The sequence below is a fragment of the Oreochromis aureus genome, linkage group 18 (assembly GCF_013358895.1).
Source record: "Oreochromis aureus strain Israel breed Guangdong linkage group 18, ZZ_aureus, whole genome shotgun sequence".
NCBI classification, from domain to species: Eukaryota; Metazoa; Chordata; class Actinopteri; order Cichliformes; family Cichlidae; genus Oreochromis; species Oreochromis aureus.
The window spans coordinates 17,797,771-17,812,320 of record NC_052959.1 but is presented as its reverse complement, the minus strand read 5'-3'; positions in this window follow the sequence as shown (position 1 = coordinate 17,812,320).

Sequence of the window (14,550 nt, the reverse complement as noted above, 5' to 3'; positions counted from 1 at the left end):
AAAAAAGAAAGATTAATAAACAGCATGTTGCCCTGATAGTGAGCTGTTTTTCTACCTGCTGCAAACCTGACCAGTATCTCAAAAACAGGAAATATCACACATGATGAGTTTTTGCTGCTAGTGTGGCTATGTGATTGAAATATCCCAGAAACTACTGAAAGTTACTGCAGAAAAATGGGAAGTTACCAGGTTTCATATTATAACAGGATGTAACACCTTCATTTGAAGTTTTCCTGTGTTTTACCATTAGACTGCCAAAATACCTTACCTTGATGTAACAGCAGTCAGCAGATACTGAGGTCATCAGCCTTTCAGTAAGAAAAAAATCACACCAAAAATTAAAGTCAGTAATTGTTCGATGTTTCTTTAAATTTTCTGAGCAGCATAAAGTGTCTAAAAAGTCCAATAACAATACAACCACGATGGGAAATGAACGTTCACATTTTATTTAATAACAGCAGTTTAACAGACTTCATTGTGGAATTTAAAAGTTTTTACACACCGAGTTTATCCCATTTATTTATTTATTTGTGTGTGTTTGTGTGTATGTGGTGGTGATGGTTTAGGGGTTTTTTTCAGAACCACTCTTATTTAGTGTTTTTTTCCATTTTATTTATATTCGTCATGACTGGATCAAGCTGCTGTCTGGACTTGGATTCTGGATTTGGACTGAGCTGGACTGAGCTGGCGGTTTGGTTTGGTTTCCAGCTGTGTTTTGCTGTAACTTCACATGTGGTTTCCTTTGATTTTTGTATTGCTGTGGCATAAAAATCAAATGCCAAAATACATGTCAACATGACATACTCTGGCTTCGCCAAACATGTAGCTGCTGCGCTTTAGCTCTAACTATGTATTTCTGTGATCCCCTGGCTTTCCCTCTCGCTGCGCCATGCGGCTGGCATCTGTTTTTAGTAAAATATCTTAATAACTACTACATTGTTATGAAATTCATGATTTTACCCCTGGTACTTTTGAACTTGGATTTGTTTTTTTCCCCATAATTGCCCCCCTTGTGATCAGCTGTTACAGTGATCTCTTTATACTTCGGCTCAGCTTTATTGTAAAGCTGCATTAGATTTGCTAAATTCTAATAAAGCGAATCAAATATTGTCAGCCTGACTAATTAGCAAACATCTGCTAACACTCTGAGCTAAGATAGTAAATATGGTCGGCATCGTCCTCGCTAAACGTCAACATGTTGTCACTGTCACTCTGGGTAAGTTAGCCTGCTGGCATTAGCATTAAGTCACTGCAGCGCGCCGACTACAATTTTCCAAACATGCCTGCTGTAATCTTTAAACCCTGGTGCAATAATATGAAACATTTGCTCATATAAGAGTAATTATCTTCACATATGAGAAAATACAAGTGATGAAAAATTCCTCAGATAGCTTAAAGTGTTACTGGCGCTTGTTTGCGGCCTCTTTCTTGGTGACTTAGGGGTTTAATATGCCTTTTTTTCCCATCTAAAGTGACCTTAAAACTATATCTGCTTTTTCTCTTTGCACGTCCGTGTTGCCAGAGGATTGTACTTGACCCTTCCTTGATTTTCAGACAGCATTGCTTGTTTTCCCTGGTGGATTTTTTTTCTTTTTTGAGGGGGGTGGGGGGCTGGGTTAACTGTCGTTTAATGCACCGTTAAAAGGCTGCAGCTGGAAAAGTGAACAGGAACATTTTTAACAACCTCACAAAGCCCCTAAAGCCTAAACCCAGAGCTGTCTCTGACCACCTCACGCAAAAGAGGAAGCCGTCCCTCAAACCGCCAGGCTCCAAATGCTGCATGTCAATCTTCCTCGGCGCGGAGAGGCAGTGGTCATTTCACTTTCATTTCTCTGACCGAGCCTATCAACTATTTATTCTGAAAGCTTCTCCTGACCATGGAAGAAATGTACTGACATAATTCAAGTTTGGACAAGGGTTCTGTGAGATATGGTGAAGACCTTGAAGGCATCCAGGAGAAATGGGGAGGACAGGGCTTGTGTTTTAGTTTATTTCCACAGGGGGAAGAAGGGAGGATGGGGAAGTGATCTGCCCTGGATGTACCTGTATTTTCAGGAGGACCTGCAAATCCTGAAGGAGAAGTTTTAAAAAAAATCATCATAAAGACAATAGATAGCTGGGCTGCATCCTTAAGTTGTACCATTTGATAATATATCTGTCTGAAAAATGAATCAGCTCACCTGGGGAGGGAAGCAATGATTTCTGTTGCTTGTCTTTGTGTATGGTAGCACGCACAATCTGCCCCCGGGCCAATTAAAGGCAAAGAGGAAATATTTAGAGTGACTGAAGCACGCACTCGACGTGATAAGAAAAACTTTAAAGTGTGTAAAAAAAAAAAAAAATCAAACTGTGAGACGCAGACAATGTGGTAAACACGCCAACCAGGGGTGCCATCGTTCATATTAGATCCGGGACCCCGGAGTATCATCGTGCGTTATGAGTTCAGCATTAATTGCTGCCTTTGGGAATGTTTGTTCTTGACGTAATTACTTGTCAGAGGGGGAACCTTGACTTTCGATGAAGCGTGAGCTGCAGAGGAGCGTCTTTTGTGACAAATAATTCAGGTTTTTAACAAGACAGAGTCGATTCCCTGCTCTATAAAACAAGAGAAAGAGAGAAAAAGAGGGAATTTGCTCCTCTGCTAGTGGTGCTTACAGTAATGGCAGCTCGAGCAAAGACCCGGCCAGAAATGAGGTGATTTTATAAACCAGCTCATTAGCTGATGAACAGATATTTGGATGTTTCTTTTTTTATTAGTACGAATGCCAAATATGTTCATTTCTGAATATTTGTTGCTTCTCTTTCTTTTGGAGGTTTTGGGAGTCTGAAGATATGAAACTGGACTTCTGCTCAAGGGTGATGTTTCTAAAAAAATGTTTAAAATGAGTCCAATCAACCTAAAATGATTAAAAGAACCAAGTGATAAATATGGGAATATGAGAATGAGAGCTAGTGGAGGGCTTTATTGCCTATGAAAAGAATACAATAAATAGCAGCACCAGTCCATAGTGCTGCTTCAAGAAAGTCAAACAAACGCAGCAAGAATCATTTTCTGACTCAGGCAAACATAATTAGTTTAAAATAAAGACGTTCTATAATTTAATAGACTGCTCTGCCTGAAATGGAGCTAAAACTGTACACAAACAAGTTTTTGATGTCAGATTTGAGTGTCACTTTTCACATTTATTGCTCTGCTTGACCGTTTGACAAGCGTGTGCACGTGCGTCAACACTCTGGAACAGTCACTCATGCGCATGCACACACGCAGGCACACATGCCCTGTTGGACTCAGAAGCCTTGCGACCGTCATGTCCATCTTTTCAAACACTGTCCAGACAGGAGAAAAACCTTGGCCATCAGCTCTCCTCTCTGAACCTGTCCATCACTGTCACTCTGGATCAGTGGTGCAGAACTCATCCTTCCTCTCCCGCTGGTCCCCGCCGGACTGGACTTGCTCAGCCTAGCCCCTCATATCGCTGTCAGGAGTCCCAACTGACAGCCTGCTGCTGCAGCTGATTCCAGTTTGTTGGCCCTGCTATGGGCTGATGCCAGCAATCTGTGCTTTGGCAGTGGGTGGCCGTCTGCTAAGGCGAGGCTTTGATAGGTACAATGATGGAGTTATTCATATGGGCATCTTAACACCCCTCGAAAGCACTATCATATGCATGAAATAGCAACGTGTTGGAATGACAATCCCTGACTTTGACGTGAGAATGCTCAAATCCTGCAGTTCACAGGCAGAGGTGGTGATGTGGGTAAAACACGCACACATGCTGCAGTGTCTCAACTTCTCGACCAGACCGGATGTCACACCAGTTCCCGCGTCTGTGCGAGAGCAAAGGCCTTTTCTTTCTCCCTCTCTCTGCACCACATGTGTGAATTCTATCGTAATGGCTGGGGTTTCCAGAGAACTCTGGATCTTTCAAACAAACCACAACAGGCAGTAAGACCCAGCTTCTCAGCCTCCCACAGAGACAGGGACAGTCAGTGGAGAAGTGAGAGTGGGGATTGGAATTTAATTACAGCCTTAAAGCCCTCAGAGTCCAATATGAGAGAGAGGGATGAGACATAAATCTACAGGGGTGCCTTTGTTTGTACGGTGGCTACAACAAGAAAATCATTCAAAACCCACTGTGGAGACACAGAAGTCTGTAGTACGGCGGTTCAAAGTTTGACGAATGAACAACTGGGATTTCAAAGACTGTCATTCACTCATTCATCCCAGCTTTCTTTAATTAAAGTGCCCATTCTTGCCTATTATGGAAAACAGTGCTTCAATAAACGGCTGGAAGTAACAAAGACAAATATAGATTTGATTGCACGCCCTTGGGCAAAGTGCCAACCGTGCTGTTCGACTGCATGTAAAAGTTCTGTTGAAATTTCAACAACTGCCGGAAAAAAAAAAAGGAAAACTATTTTAAGTGTTTACTAAACTATTGCTGACATGCAATAGCAGAGATTGATGACTAAAAAATCAATCCACCTTTTTTCCACATGGCTTCGAACAAACGCAATTCTATTGTGTCCAAGTGAGGGAACATGGACGTACTATTACAAGGGAACCTACGGCCTTATGATTAGATTCAAAGCTGCTTTGGCCCTTACATCAAGGGGCTTTTCTGGGCTGCAGATTGGCCAGACTGGCGGCAGAGCATAGAATCTGCAGAGTGAGTTAAAAGTCACAGGCCTGCTCCCAGTCCATTGTATTTCAGCCAGGGTGGGGCGCGGAGGATGAAAACCAGATTGGGTGCTCCACATACTGTTCCACATACAGCATGAAGAATAAGACCCGAAGGACGCTCTGTGTCTCTTTCTCCTTCGCTTCACATTTGTAAGAGAGATGCAGCGAGGAAGTGTTGTTTTAAGACTTGACCGGACTCTGCTGTGATATGTGTGACAGAGAACATTTAAGGGTTGTATTCACAATTGAGTGTCTCGCAGTGGAACCGCGGAGAAAAGGAGAAAAAAAAAAATCTGGCTTGTGGCTCTGTGAGAGGCAGCCAGGGGGTGGGGCACCCTCTAGTGCAGAAATCCAGATGTAGGTCACTGCCAAAAAATTCCAAAATCCTGATGTTCTGGCCAACAGGGAGGCTACAAAACCTTCTCCATGTAAATAACGTCAGCAAATCACCCCCTACAATCCGTTCCATAAAAAATCTGGAGACATTTAAGCTGAGACAGCCATGAGAATACAAACCGCATGTCTTCTTCTGTTAGGGTTTCTTAAATCACCTAAGCTCCGTTAAAACAAAATATAAGGGTAGAATTTGACGGGGGACGAATCAGGCGGTAGGCGCTGGGGTATGACGTTTGCGAAGCTTATATAGTGAAGAAGTTGGGATATCCTACATGTCAACCATGATTGCTTTTGGCAGTAATATCATGCAAATCTATCTCTTCAAACTGACAGGGTTTGCTCAACAAATTGCTACAAAACACTGCTTTCATTTCGTTTGCCTGGACAAAAGTCTTCAAGTATCTCTTTGAGTAATTGAATAGAGTTGTGAGGCGAAGTTTCCACTGATGTGACTGGCCTTGGTCGAGCCTGAGATAGAAATGTCTCAGTCCTTGGCGTTTGAACTAACAGGATGAGTCTGGAAAGGCCGCGTGGAGGCTCTGAGACGAAGCATGTGAACAAGTCTAAAAGAACAATTCTCCTCACCGAGGGAGAAAGCCTGAAAAAATTAACACTATAAAATTGTGTCCCTAGTGGGTGCATGCCGATTCCACCCGTTTTCTATTCTTTTTGTGTAATCGCAGCCATGTGCGCGTCATCGTTCCCTCATTTCAACCAACTCCACCACCGACTCTTTATCCATTTTTCTGACACATGCGATCTCTTTCAGCAAACTTTAATGCCTTTTTTCTCTCTCCAGAAGCTATGAGGTGTTACCATCCAGATGTTTAAGCCTCAGTTCAGTCAGAGGCGTTCTGATTAGGACATAGCTTTTAAAGATCTAGCTGAAATGTAGCTACGTGTGAGATGGTGGTGAGAAATATGGAAACGTTAAAGAATTGGGAGAGCGATGCACATAAATGTTTATGTCACTCTATAGACTTAATAGTTACTTGGGGCTGCCACCTCCTAGTCTGCCATTTTCTCTCCATAAAAATCGCAGCAGAATGACATCTGGACTTCATGCAGCACGCTGATTTAATACTTCAGGCATCAGGATGGTTTTCACTACCTATCTGCATTAAAACTCAATAATGTTTTCACTCGCTAGCCATTCCAGTGAGAAAATATCCCCAGTAAGGCTGCAAATGACAATTGTCTTCAAAATCTACAACGTTAGTGAAAATACCGTACTTTCCGAACTATAAGGCGCACTTAAAATCCTTTAATTTTCACAAAAATCTACACTGGGCCTTATAATCCGGTGCGCTTATGTATGAATTCTGGTTGTGCTTGCTGACCTCGAACCGATTTTATGTGGAACACAGCGCTCAAAAATCTGTCAAAAAATGTTTTGGCACGACTTTGGTAAGCTACGAAGCCGCACCGCTTGATGGATTGTCAGAGCATTACAGCTACTGTAGTCAGGAACCTCGCAGCGTAATCTGGGTCCAAAACTCCGTCCGCTTCAGGTCTCAAAGTCAAACGAACACTGTGACACCACTGAGAGTTAAAAACTGTCTAAATTCTTTCATAATAAAATTGCTGCTTTACCAGGTGTAAAATTAAGTTTAACATCTAGGCATCCATGAAAACAGAATTTATTAAATTTAACGGAGATAGAAGTTAGCAGGAAGTTAGCTCGCTAGTTTCCACCTAAACATGATATAGCATGTTCTGACTGAGAGATTTCTGAAAAAAATAAAACGTACAGCTCTGCTATGACTTCCAACATAAATTAAGACAGAAAAATAAACAGAAGTGACTTTTGTCGGGTTACTGAAGTTGGACTAGCACATAATGATGTGCTACGTCATCGCTAGCGACACAGCTATGTTAGCATAATATAAACACAGTGAAGCTGGAGGATTAATGCTAATTTTTTTCCACTCGATAAAAGTTAACTTGAGGAGCTGCGAGAGAATTCAGCATTAATGAATCAATTGAGTTATCTGACTGTTTTGCTTTGCTTAATGCGCCTTATAATCCAGTGCACCTTGTGAAAACAGACCCGTTCATCGACAGTGCGCCTTATGGTCCAAAAAATATGGTAAAGAGAAACCCCAACAATCAGTCAACTCCCTATGAGCAAGCACTTGGTGAAAGTGGGAAGGAAAAACTCACTTCCAGCAGAATCAGGGCTGGCGAGGGGCAACCATCTGCCGCCTCCAGTTGAGGGTGAAATAATTTATTTTATGACCAAAAGGCCAAAAGTCACCTACACCAAATTTAAAATGCCTTACATGCTTTCCATTGCATATTTTGTAACCAACAACAAACCTGTAGCGTACATCAACTATTGTTGCAGATTAATTTTCTGTTTATCAACTGACCTACCAACAGAGTTGGTCTGAACTCATATTCAGGTCCACATTGTTTGAATTATTAGAAACAATGAGGACATGCCGCTGAGAAATGTTGTTTTCAGACATTTTAAATCTAATTTTTTATTGAAGGACCAACAAAATTCATCTAACCTTCTTTTGGGGTTTGGGGCAATAAAATCAAAAACTATTCACATTACAGGGACATGACAGGACTGCTTTTTCTTTTCCTCTCTCACGTCAAAAACCTCTGTTTAATTCTAATAAATAATATAATATTTTTAACAAATGGTTGTACAAATACCATTTTACAAACTTCTTGAGTTAATTACGGACAGACACAGAGACTTCTGGCGTGTTTGCATAACATTACGGCTGTGCACAATTTCACTCCCCCCACCCCATGATGAAAATCCCCTGTGAACTCAGCTCTAAACAAAGTGTAAAGGCTGGCAGTACACACATGACGTGTATGAACTTTGACATGTCAACATGACTGGTTGTATTTATCCCCGAACAGCCTGCGACTGACCAGCCACGTAAGACCGCTGCACCAGTCACCGAGGTTAATTAACTATCTGGAAACTATTTCGGCCCTGCCAAGTTTGTGTCACTTCAGGTATGTCTCCATTTAATGCCTTCCGCTCTAAGTATGCGCGGCTGGTGCTGGCTCTGAGCGCTTTTCCGTTGTGTGGAATTATAATGACGGGACAGAAAAGGCAATAATGTGGGCACAGACTCAAAAAGGTTTCACTCAAAGGGTTCCCAAAGAGCATGTGTGTGTTTTGCCAAAAAGAAGAATGAAAACATTAAAATTATACCCTCGCCTCTTTTACATTAGCATTGTCATCCAACATACAACCTGCAAAACAAAGGATAAGAAACCTGAATATTAATATTTTACCTTTTTATATAAAACCCTATTAAGTTATTAAAATATTTATTTTTGAACAAACAATCATTTATATTGCAATACATACTTTGCATAGAAGCAAACCAGCTGTAGTTGTTGTGGTTAAAGCAAATGGAAAAAGGGTTTTTGCAGTGATTACTCACAATGTGTAGCCTGCCTTCATTCATTCTTCATCTAAGTCAATTCCAGATTTAAATAATAAAAAAAACCCAGCCTCACTAAACTGACAACACACAAGCAATTGTACGTTTCAGGTCCTAATCGAATCCACTGACTAATCATTCACATTTTGGGTTGACATCAATCTAGCAGAACCTGCTTCAGCAGCAGCAGCAGCCTCCCATGAGATATTTCCTGTAACTGCACCATGATGAGGAGGAACATTCTTAAGATTTCTCCCTGTTAAACTCTGTCTTTTTCTCAGTATTTCTGGCTTGCCTTTATTTACCCTAAACCTGTTCAGGTCATGCCACAGTATCTTTATTTATTTAAGGTCACCAGTCTGTCTGAACCTGACTTTTTTTTTTCCTTTTCACATCCTGTTACTGATTTTGTTGTGTCGTTTGGGCGCTCGTCTTGTTGCACCACCCAAGAGCTCCTAAGCTCAGGTCATGGACCATTACCCTGACATTTTCTGTAAAATTTCTTGATACAAATTTAATAAAGCGTTGAAGATCTTTGCCAAAAAAGTTCAACCTTTGTCTCAATCCATAAAACATTGTCCCAAAGATTTCTGAAGGTGTTTTGCTTCTATCGCCTCCTTTGCACACCGCAGGTCGTGTGCTCTGTGATCGTTCAAAGGTGCTCACACCTGGGAGAGCAGCAAAATTCCTGAATTTTCTCTATTTGACATGAAATGTATTTCTGTGAACCAGAAAGGTGTACTGAAAATGAGATTAATGGGTTAGTGAGCTATGTTGTTTAACTTAAAGTCTTTAAAGAGTTTTATGTGTTATGAAAGTGGCTCTCTTTTTACCTGGTTAAATCACCGTGGTAACTGATGCTGAGCACAGTGCCACATTTTCACGGATCGTTTTTTTTTTCAGCACGTTTTAAGCACTATGTAGATTCTCCGTTGTAGGAATATGTTATATATGTGGAAGTTGTTAAGATGTACATCCACCAAATAACTGACTGTAAAGTTACGACAGCGTAAACTGTGCGTGGCATTGTCACATTCAGCTAGTGATGCAAAAAATGTATACATGTTTCATACATGGTTCTAATCTGCTGTTAAGTCTGTTTTACAGCTGGAAATGCACAGATTAGAAAAACTGATCAGGTTATTTATCACCAAAATTACAGATCAATCAATAAAATTATTTTCACTTTGATTTGTCAACAAACAAAATCAATTTCTACGTCTCCTCTATTAGATGATGGGACACTAACCTGCAATGTTTAAATGTATCAAGAACATTTTCAGAGCTGTTATCTGCAACTTGTCGCATTAGAATAAAAAATCCAGCAGCAATAAAATAATTAACTCAAGTTAAAAATGTTTATTTTTCTGCTCCGTGCGCTAAACCCAGAGATTATTTCTGCTGCATTAATTGTCTATCTAATTTGCAGCAGTGTTGCATTTTACTGTTATAACTTTAGACGCTGGCTGAATTTAGCTGCCATCAATTTACATACTGGTCTGAAATTAAAATGGTAATAAAAATTCTTTCATAGATTTTTATCACCTTTTCATCGTCATCATCATCTGATAACATCTCTGGTTGGAGTAGGTTTATTTTCTGCAAAAGAAAAGCCATATGATGCGTGAAATGTTCCTTTTTAATGTGAGCATGTCCAAAGTCTGAAACAGAAAGCCTGGCTTAAGAGAGGATGTTGGTGACCACCGTTGTGACACCTGTTATCTCTGACTTGGATTTTAGGTTTTGCAGAACCATCTAAGACAAAGAACGGTCGCACTACACCTCTCTGGCCATGAGAAATGCATCTTTTTCCAGCTTCTTGCATCTCTGTAATGCTTCTTTAACAGCGCCCTAAAAGTTGGTGTGAGGCACGGTTATGACCTATCTTTGGTGAGAAGAACAGACTCTGTATGTCTGTATTCACAGCCCACACTTACAGTGTCAGCTCCTTAACTGGAACACTTGACTCCAAGTAGCTTTTGGAAAAGTCATTAGCCGAGAGGCTCACCTACTTTTTTTCCAGCCTGGAATTGATTGTGCATGTGAGATCACCCGAGATAACTTTTGTTAAAGCCAAATGTCTTCAGTGGGTTTTTTTCTTTCTTTCTTTCTTTCTTTTTTTGAGTGGAAATGAAAAAAAAAATTATCTTCATGAATGACAAAATAAGAAACTAAAATGCAACTCCAGTGAAAAAGAAAGAAAGAGAGAAACTAGAATATGTTATACTGGTCTAAAATTAATTGGTTGTTACAATGTTGAATATTAAATATATTTATTTCAGTTGTTTTATCAACATCTGTAAAGACAATTAATCTGCTGTTTTAAAATAATTTTTGTTTTAACCACCTTAATAGACATAAAACAGCTGAAAACCATCCAGTAAGCTAAACTAGTGCCCCCTATTTGTGTAGGTTCCACGTTTTATTATCAGCTCAATAATTAAAGACTAGCCCACCTTAAAACCCTGAACCCTTTTCTCAGCAAACAGTGAATCTGTGCTATCTTTTCTCATTGCTGCAGCTCGTATCCCATCAGGGGTCTTAAAAGAAGGGCTCTCGGGCTTCCGTTGGGTAAAGATGAAGGATATTTTTCTATGTTAGTAAATCAAAAATCACAATAATCACTTCTGTAGCTTGTAGTTTGTCTCAAAGGCAACGAACAGACATATTAAACTGCTCTTTGGCGTCTACATTCACGCCGGATCTTATTTGTTTAGTGCATTAGCATACCCAAACACTGCATGAAACCCAGTTGTCATATTGTTGCATTTGCTTTACCTGTGATGTGTTGAGATGTCTTCTGTTGTTATTGCGGCGCAATTCGGCGGGGGACATCAAAGCCTCGGTTTTTTCATGTAAAACAGCAGAAGGCTCTCAGAGACTTCATATCTGTAGTTCAGTCAATTGCCGCCACTCCAGGATGGAATTTATTCCACAACAACAGAAGATACGGACATGTCATAGTGTCAAATTTATCTGCAGATACAGTGATGCTCTACAAATATGAATTCATCATAATGTTAAATTAAATATCTCTGTGCGGAAGGCTTCTGACATGTAACCAGCCTCTGTCTGCGAGTGTTTCTGCATATCAAACAGGCAAGCTGATATTGCACAGACTATTACGCTATTATTGACAGCATTCACACTTTCATGCATTACATAAAACATTCAAACATCAAAAGAGGTGTGCTCCCTGTGCATTCAACTTTGCGATTATACGATCGCCACAGGACGTGCTGCAGAAACAGCCTAACCAAGTGTGCTTATGCAGGGTGCAGCAAAAGTCCCTTTACTCGGTGTTTCTGACACTCACACTAACTTTCAGAAATAACTGAGGCCGCAGTGAGATTAAAATCGAAGAAACAGCACTGTTTTGTTTTCCTTTCTGTGAAATAATTTAATGTTTAACATTCAAGTGCGCCTGTGTGTGTGTGTGAGCGGAGCTAGGAGGGCAGATAAATTCTGGTACATGGGTGGAACTGGATTATTGCCAACAAGTTCAAATTGAAGACTATTTTTGCATTGTTCACTGTGAGTGATTGCTGAGTGTGAGGCATTAGTTATGCTGACTGCGGAGCCATAAATAATATTTTACTGTGGTGCGGATGTGTGTGTCTGTTAGCGTGACATCTGGGTTTTAATTCTCAGAGAAAAATCCCATATCTGCATGATCCTACTAACGCAAGCCATCTGAAGAGAATACAGATGAGAGATGGTCCCTCTGTTCTCCCAGAACCTCCTTCAACAACACAGCATAGCAACATACACAGTGACCTTGGCTGATTAAACATTCCTCTCTGGTTTGGATTCAGAAGAGAGAGAGAGAGGAAAAAAGCAGCCTTTCCTATGTCTCTATAGTGTGTCTATAGCGTGTCGCTACAAGGTGCTGCACAGTGAGACTGGGTTTCAAATGAATTATTTTAATAGTGGAGTGGTTCCTTGTGCTTTTGCACCGGGCTTGTTTGTGCTCTCATATATATGACACGAGGGATACGAGTGTGCATATTTGCAGATAAATATGATTTCATTGCACGTGGCCTGTGGGATTTATTATCATCACTCATTTTAATGAGGTAGCAACTGATAGGGTAACAAGATCACTAAGAGTAATGTTCCACGGGGAGAGTGCAAAGACCGCCACCAGATGGTTTGGTTGGGAATGACCGGAATACCAAACAGGCTTTACAAACAGAATCATTTTACTTGCAAGGTTAGGCTGCATAATTTCTGCCATGTTTACAGAAATAGACTTGAAACAGCCTATTAGAGGGTTTGAGCCAAAAGTGGAAAGCAAAACGGATGATGTAGCACACTCCAGTTCATGCCACATCCTCTAGAAACACATGTGATTTATACACACGGTGAGTGAACAGAGCCCTTTCACATGAATGCCACATTGGACTAATATCTACAAGAAAATGACATTGTTTAGAAGCCGCTGCTGAGTGCATGCTAAGTGTCTGAATCACAACATTTCACTCGTGGATCGCTACAGATACACTAAGGCATCATGTGGGCCAGACTGATCCCAGGTTTAATTTCATAGCAAATTGGTGGCTCTTTGAAGCCTCCGGTTACCACATGGTGACACTGGAAATGGTCTATTTAATACCTGTTATATTGTCACTAGACCCACCAGTCCTTCGGCTGCCCCAAGCCCTCTGTGAGACTGGAGAGGAACAAAGGGAATATGAATTAAGTCTGTAACCGAGCTGGCCCCTGGCATACGTCTGAATTCAGCAGTGCTTTATGAGCCTTTCATCTGATTCCGGTCTGATAATTCTTGGTCTTAATTACAATGGTATGAGGCAGACCTTAGCTGGAAAAAGATGTTGAACATAGGAAGCAGAACTATCAAGAGGGTTATAAAAAAAAAAAACCTGAGATGAGCTAAGAATACCGCTCCCACATTCTTGATTTATAAAGGGAAAGTTGGAGTCAAGTTGAATATGGTGAGATCAGAAAGCACTCCTGGAATCAACCATGTCTTCAGCGCTATGTGTGAGGAAGCCTGTGCAGACTTCTCAGCTCTGATTTTAAAGCAATTTAACAACACATTCCTCGCTGAACACTCGTATCGCGGGCCAGAACTCATGTCCTCTCTCTCATGTCCAAGACAAAAAAAATGTAGAGCTATTTGAAAACTGCAATAATGTGAACGGAGCTAGATCCAGAAACAGTCACATCTTATTAAAGCAGACACAGAGCATGAACTGCGTGTTTGCAATGGCTAAATATTTAGAGCAGCGGCAGCAGACATTTTATTTGCTTGAAACACACAAGCACAGTCTGTTGTGCTCATGCCAAAAAGTAATTTATTCAGTACTCAGGAAACTAAGGAGTGGAAAAATAGAACAATAGAAAAGTTATAAACTGAACTGTCATAACTGAAGAAGCTCTATTGATAAGACTAATAGTAAAAATAATACAAGACAAGGCTGAAGATAAAAATAAGCAGCAACTTGTGTATTACTGGGAGAGTTAAATTCGAGTTAGAAATCTTCCCGCAGTATGGACCTGATAAGACCATTATCAGCTGCACTGTCATTTTCAGTTTGACCTATCTTTTGGGAACAAACCAACCAAAAAAAACCCCCAAAACATAGTTTGATCTAATTAAATTGTACATTTAGATACCATGGAGATATTCAAGGACAGCAAACATAGCAAAATACCGCTATGAGTCACCTGGAGTGAAAGCTTTTGCAAACCAAGCAAGACTGCAGCCAAAAAGAAAAAAGGGACCAAAAAAAAAAAAACTTCAAACAGATTGATGAAACATCATCAAAATGAAAGTTCCCCCTCAGCGGGCTCATCTCTGCTCTCACAGACATTATAAGCACTCGAAAAGATGCTGTCTGTGGAATTGACAAGCAGGGCCAGGTCGGCTGTTTGATCTCACTCGTAATCATTACGATGCTCCTAATTGATACAAGTTTGTCCCTTGCCGCTGCAAGTCCGGGTAAAACATTTGATCCACGCGGTAAATCTCTCCCTGAGAGGTCTCCCGGTCTACCTGTCACCTCTATCTCTGAGGCAAATGGAAATGGG